The sequence below is a fragment of the Pelodiscus sinensis genome, chromosome 1, assembly GCF_052426305.1.
Source record: "Pelodiscus sinensis isolate ZL-2025 chromosome 1, ASM5242630v1, whole genome shotgun sequence".
NCBI lineage: Eukaryota > Metazoa > Chordata > Testudines > Trionychidae > Pelodiscus > Pelodiscus sinensis.
Window position 1 is genome coordinate 285,917,251 of NC_143052.1, and position 6,736 is coordinate 285,923,986.

Sequence of the window (6,736 nt, forward strand, 5' to 3'; positions counted from 1 at the left end):
TGATAATGACATCCATCCTTGCTTTTTGGAGATGAATGCTTTAAGGCAGACTGAGGAATATTTTTCTTTTGATCAGAACATTTAAGATTTTTTTCCTGAGGAGAAAAGGTTGTTATAAATAAGCTAAAGGTATTAGACTTATAGAAATGTACTCCACATCTGAGACATATAGTACAGACGCATGTACAAGTCTTCTCAGACAGCTACATAGCGATATAATATCCATTTTGGATAGAGAGATAAGGTCACTCTGACAGAGTTTGAATATTGTTTAAGGGGAAAGTAATCAGCTTGTCAGTAAACCGCATTTCAGAAAAGGAGGGCGATAGTGGTACATGCCATTATCTAGAAAGAAGTGTCATGGTGAGGAGGTGTATTTATTCTATATAGGATTTGGGGCATATCAGAGTGGGATATATTTGTTTTAGGACAATACCAAAGTACAGACTATGTCATCTGATTCCCATGTCTTAAACCAATGACTGGGAATTGAGGAAGATTTATTGTCTTTGTGTTTGTCTCATCTTCTGTCATCCTCTGTCCGTAGTGGAGCTATGAAATCACCAAGCACATTGCTAATTTTATCTTGGTAGCCAAGCAAACCATAATTCCAGTTCCTGGTTTGCCCTGTTCATAGGTTTTTCAGCATGGCTCCAGATGTAATTAACTGACAGGAAAAGGGAAATGACAGAAAGAAGGTGAAAGGGCTGAACAGATAGGGCATGTGTACACTAGGAAATAATTTCAAAATAAGTAAATTCAAAATAATAACTCCTGAAATAACAACATTGAAATAATGTGTACCTGCTACGGGGAACATCAAAATTGCTCAGAATTATTTTGAAATAGTGCATCCACACTGATGGAGTCTACCTCAGACTTAGAGCCCTTGGAAGCACTCCAGGGAGAACACCAGGAGGGTGGACACTTCCGGTGGCTGCTTGGTCAGGCAAGCTGAGACATGTGCTTTCAGGGGCTCCTCCCTATGGCTCCATCTTAGATGCCACTTCTCCACTGCCTTCCCCATCTCAGGACAAAAAATGAATGCAGTGTTCTCTAATTGCCCTTGTGGATGCCACAGCACTCACAGCAAGGAGCCAGAGCTCCTGCAAAGCAGTTTCAGGTTCATGTGCCTTGTGATGCTTCTCATGGCATAGCACTTCCACACTACCCACATGCTGCACTAACAGGACAAGGATCAGCCCAGACTGCAGGCCTTCATCACCCAGAACCTGGTGCTTCTGCTACTGCAAATATCCTTCATTCCCCTGGACACCATTGAACGTCGCTTCTGATGGCAGACCAGTTCAGACTAGTGGGACCATATCATCCTGCAGATATGGGAAAACCAGCAGCATTGGCTCCAGAACTTCTGCATGTGGAAGGCAACCTTCATGGAGTTCTGCGATGGCTCACCCCTTTCCTCAAGTGAAAGGACAGCCCGACTGAGATCTGCCATTCCCATGCAGAAGAGTCTTACCATTGCTATGTGGAGGCTCGTCATGCTGGACAGCTACCGCTTGTTGGGAACCAGTTCGGCATGGGAAAATCCACAGTTGGGGCCAGGCTCATACAAATAGCGGACACCATCAATCACATGTTGCCCATGGTTGGGGGGTTGGCATTTTGGGCAACGGGCACCACTATGGATGGTTTTGCCACCATGGGCTTCCCCAACTGCCAGGGGAGCATAAAGGGCACTCAAATCCCCATCCTGGCCCCCGACCACCATGCCTCGGACTACATCAACAGAAAGGGGTACTTCTCCATGGTGGAGTAGGCCTTATGGATCATAACGGATGCTTCACTGACATCAACATTGGCTGGTTGAGGAAGGCGCATTGCACCCACATCTTCCAGAACTCCTGCTTGTTCTGAAAAATTCATGCTGGCACCTTTTTCCCTACCTGCCGCATCAGAGTCGGGGAGGAGGACATGCCCATCATCATCCTGGGTGATGCATCCGACCCCTCACTTCCCTGGCTCATGAAACCCTATGCGAGCAGCCTGGACCCCACCATGGGGAACTTCAGTGCTAGGCTCAGCAGGTGCTGCATAGTTGTCAAATGTGTGTTCAGCCATTTAAAGGGGAGACTTCCCTGCCAAGGTGGGAGGCAGAGGCTGAATGGCTGGCCATGGCATTCGAGCAGCTAGACAGCAATGCCATTTAGAGAGCACATCAAGGGACTGTGCTCATCAGGGACACCTTGAGAGAGAGTTTCATCCAAGGCCAGCTGTGAGACACTTCACTGTGCCTCTCCACAAGGAGCCCTGCATTACCTCTGTCTGTCTTTCCTCCTTCCCAGCCCCTTCTCTCCCTTTTCACCTTTCCCTCTTACCTGCAAAACTGGACTGTTTATTGGGGGTATATACAACAGGGGAGCGACTGGGGAAAAAAGCTAGAAGGAGGGAGGGGAGAGCTATGCATATGGTGTGAGAGATGGGGGTATTCACTAACCTCGCAGCTAGCTCAGTTGTGAAGAAAAGTTACCACGGTAGTTATACCAGGAGACACTGTGTATGAAGCCTAGCCCTAATCTCTGAGCCAACACTGAAGGATTCAGTTCAGATGATGGTGATGTACTTCAAACAAGGCCATATGTTGCCAAGACAGCGGGCACTTTCCTGCAATGGCACAGAAGTCCCAGGGGAGCCTCTATACCCCCATGGCCTGGGGACAAGCTAGCATGGGAAGGTGCCAGCCAGGCCAGGAGCCTGTGGCTGGAAGGAGGCGGAGGACGGAGCATCTTGGCTTCCCTCTGTGTCCCACACACACCAGGTCCAGCACTGGTGGTGTCCCGCAGAGAGAGAACTTCTATCTCTGCCCAGTGGAGGGTGAGGGGGTTGCATGAGGTGTGTGAAAGCGGCAGAGGCTGCTTGACAAAAAGGCTACGTCTACACTGGCCCCTTTTCCGGAAGGGGCATGTAAATGTCACGAGTCGTCGTAGGGAAATGCGCGGGGGATTTAAATATCCCCCGCGGCATTTAAATAAAAATGTCCGCCGCTTTTTTCCGGCTTTTAAAAAAGCCGGAAAAGAGCGTCTAGACTGGCCCCGATCCTCCGGAAAAAGTGCCCTTTTCCAGAAGCTCTTATTCTTACTTTGAAGTAAGAATAAGAGCCTCCGGAAAAGGGCACTTTTTCCGGAGGATCGGGGCCAGTCTAGGCGCTCTTTTCCGGCTTTTTTAAAAGCCGGAAAAAAGTGGCGGACATTTTTATTTAAATGCCGCGGGGGATATTTAAATCCCCCGCGCATTTCCCTACGACGACTCGTGACATTTACATGCCCCTTCCGGAAAAGGGGCCAGTGTAGACGTAGCCAACGAGTGCTACTGAGTTTCCCTCCTCTTCCTCCCTTTGGTAGGTTCCCATGTGTGGGATCAATGTCCTAATCACTGCACTTGATGGGAAGCAGATGCTGCCTAACTGTGGGCATGACCCTGTGCCATGTGCAGCACTACTGTGTGGTTCCATGACTCTAGCATATTTAGTGGTGGCTTGATGTGGAAAAGTTCCACACCACAGAGGCTGGAGTAAGGCAGGCCTGTGCAAGAACCTTGTGAGAAGGATTGAGAGTTCCTGTGTGAGAGTATCATGCAGCTGAGTGCTCTGGACTGGCATTCCATGTGCACCCACACACACAGGCTGTTGTGAGGCCCCCAAGACAAGTAGGCTGAGCAAGGATGATGCAGCCCTTCACAGTCCATTGGCTGCCCCCTTATGTATCTAGGGAAAGTTATAGAACTCATATGAAGTGCCTTCCCAGGAATTGTCCCAGGCCTGGGACACATCCTGGGGGTGAGGGGGATTGGCTCCATGGTGAGGAGCTCATCCTGACTGATAGACATGGTGTTCTAGCTGGCCTCTTCCTCTTTCTCCTACTTCTTCCTGTCAGCAACCCCACCTTCTTGGAGGGGCATGTTGTGGCCAGACTCAATGAAAATTAAGGGGGAGGTGACTGGCTGCCCTCCCAGTATTTCATACAGCTGGTTGTAATAGCTGTATATGTGTACTGCTGCCCTGGTCTGTCCACTCTGCTCCCTGGCTTTGTGACAGATCTGCAAGAGCTCCTTAATCTTCATCCAGAACTCAGAGAGTCCTGGCATGGCCAGGTGGGTGATTATCTAGCTGTAGACATCGGCATTCCTTTTTCTGATGTGGAGATACTGGAGGTTGGTCTCTTCTCCCCACACCTCGATGTGGTCCAGGATCTCCACACCAAGCATTAGGATCAAATATTGTTTTTTTTCCCCACAGATTACAGAATGTCTAGATAGAAATGACCTATTGCATCCTTGTTTGTTTGTTTGTTTGTTTGATTTTACAGGGAGAATGGAGAATTCTGTTTGTGATCCATCAGTCAAAAACCTTTGATTTTCATCTGTGGTTTCTCTTCATATTGTATAAATCTTTCACCTTCTACTAAAGATTTCCTTGGTGTGTTACTTCAGAATGTCTGAACTGGCATCGATTAAAGTTTCAGAACCTTTATTAGAGGTTTTAAATTTTAAAACCTCATGATTTTAAATTTTATGGACAGGAGAGATAAATCTCAGATTTCATGTGTATCTTCTCCATTCCATGCAGCAGGAATGGGAAACCTATGGCTTGTGGGCCAGATTTGGCCCCAGCTTAATTTCATCTTACTAATGTCCAGGAACCCCTTCTAGTAAAATGAAGACCTGAAGCATAATCCCATGAATCTTAAAGCCTAGGCCATAGTGGTGAAGACGTTGCTAATATAAAGGAAAGTGAAGCTGTGAGCAAGAGGCAGGCCCTGTTAACAGAATCTGGCATGAACAGGGTTAATGGTGTAAAACAGTAAATGGCATTAGACACAGGATGGAAGCACATTCAAAAGGGGTTGTGACAGAACATATGGGCTACATCTAGACTGGCATGATTTTCCGCAAATGATTTTAATGGAAAAGTTTTTCCGTTAAAAGCATTTGCGGAAAAGAGCGTCTAGATTGGCACGGACGCTTTTCTGCAAAAGCACTTTTTGCGGAAAAGTGTTTGTGCCAATCTAGATGCAGTTTTGCGCAAGAAATCCCTGATCACCATTTTCGCCATCGGAGCTTTTTTGCGCAAAAGAGGTTTTAGCTGTCTACACTGGCCCTCTTGTGCAAAAACATTTCTGGAAAAGGGCTTTTGCCCAAACAGGAAAGTCAAAGCATTTGCGCAAGAAGCACTGATTTCAGACAGTAGAACATCAGTGCTTTTGTGCAAAATCAAGCAGCCAGTGTAGACAGCTGGCAAGTTTTTGCGCAAAAGCAATAGCTTTTGCGAAAAAACTTGCCAGTCTAGATGCAGCCATGGTGAAGAAACATCTTGGTACTAACATACTCCACACACAAAATAGCCTTATAGATCCAGGTTTGGCACAGGGTCTCTTGACAGCCTGATAGACTACATCTAGACTGCCGCTTTTTTCGGAAAAAGGTATGCAAATTGTGCTCTGCAATTTGCATACCTTTTTCTGATCGTTTTTTCGGAAGAAGCTTTTCTGAAATTTGGCCTATCTACACTGGGCCAAATTTCAGAAAAACCTCCTCTTTGAGAAGATCCCTTCTTCCTTGTGAAATGAGAAAGATAGGGCTTCTGAAAGAGCGTGTCTACTCTTCCACAAAAAATGTTGGAAGAGCAGACACATTCCCTGGGCATGGCAAAGTTTTTCTGGGATACCTCTGGTGTAACTTAATTGTATTTATGTATAAAAATACACCCAAGGGATTTGTCTTTGTCTGACCTAGAGGGCTGGGGCCCATCCCATGTTACTGACTGAGTCATGGGCACACATTCTTAGTCTACCTGTAAACATCTGATCTTGGGAAGCTATTATGGTGCTTCATTTACAATAAACCTGGCCTGGTGCCTTCAATCCTTATCTGATTTTGTGGTCTTTGGGGACTGTCGTGGTGTCTACTATATAAACTACACAGAGCTAATATTATATACAGAAGGAGCATGCAAACACAGCCAAATGACTATCATCATTGGACAGAGAAAGACACCTGTCAGGACTTAAGACACCACACCAGTGACTTCTAGCAACCCAAGTGTCAGCATCCGTCTCTCCTCTCCCATTGGGCTAGAGCATGGCATACACTGAGTGAATGAGGGGTGTTGGTCTTTTTTTTCCTTCCCACCTTGGGAGTATTAACAGCATTGAGGGGTTTTTGTTGTTGTTTTGCTTCTCACTAGGGAGCAGGAGAGTAATGTTGTAGTTGTTGTTGGGTATTTTTGTTTGTGTGTTATCCCCAATTGATTACTCTGTGGGTCAGTGACCTCTGATTAAAAAAAAGGTTCCCCACACCTGTCGTAGAGAATTATTTTAAAAGGATAAAACATTTGAAGTCTGGAACATATGTACTTCTATTAGGCTGGCCTCAGCAAATAGTCTGCATTAAGTCCAAATAAAAGAATGAAGTATACAGTAGATATTCAGCTATATGGAGCTTATGCTGTATCAGTATATCTGCTAAAGTCAGGCTTGGAGTAAAGCTGGAATCAATAAAATGATTGAGGAATGCGAATATTGATGAAATAATACTGGAGAAATAAGGAAAAGTATGATATGGCAGTGGAAAATATTTGGTATGAGAGAGTTTATTTCATGCATTTCAATTTTTTTTATATATTCTACTCCATTTGTAAATTGTCTAAAAACCTAGGTGTCAGAAACATAAAATACATCAAACTATAACAAACTAAAAGCATTAATCAACATGGGGGAAT

At 45.5% G+C, this 6,736-nt stretch overlaps 1 pseudogene; it reads left to right on the forward strand.

Moving 5' to 3' along the window:
* Positions 1-4,376: 4,376 nt before the first annotated feature.
* Positions 4,377-4,500, forward strand: LOC112545170 (U5 spliceosomal RNA; annotated as a pseudogene).
* The last annotated feature ends 2,236 nt before the right edge of the window (positions 4,501-6,736 follow it).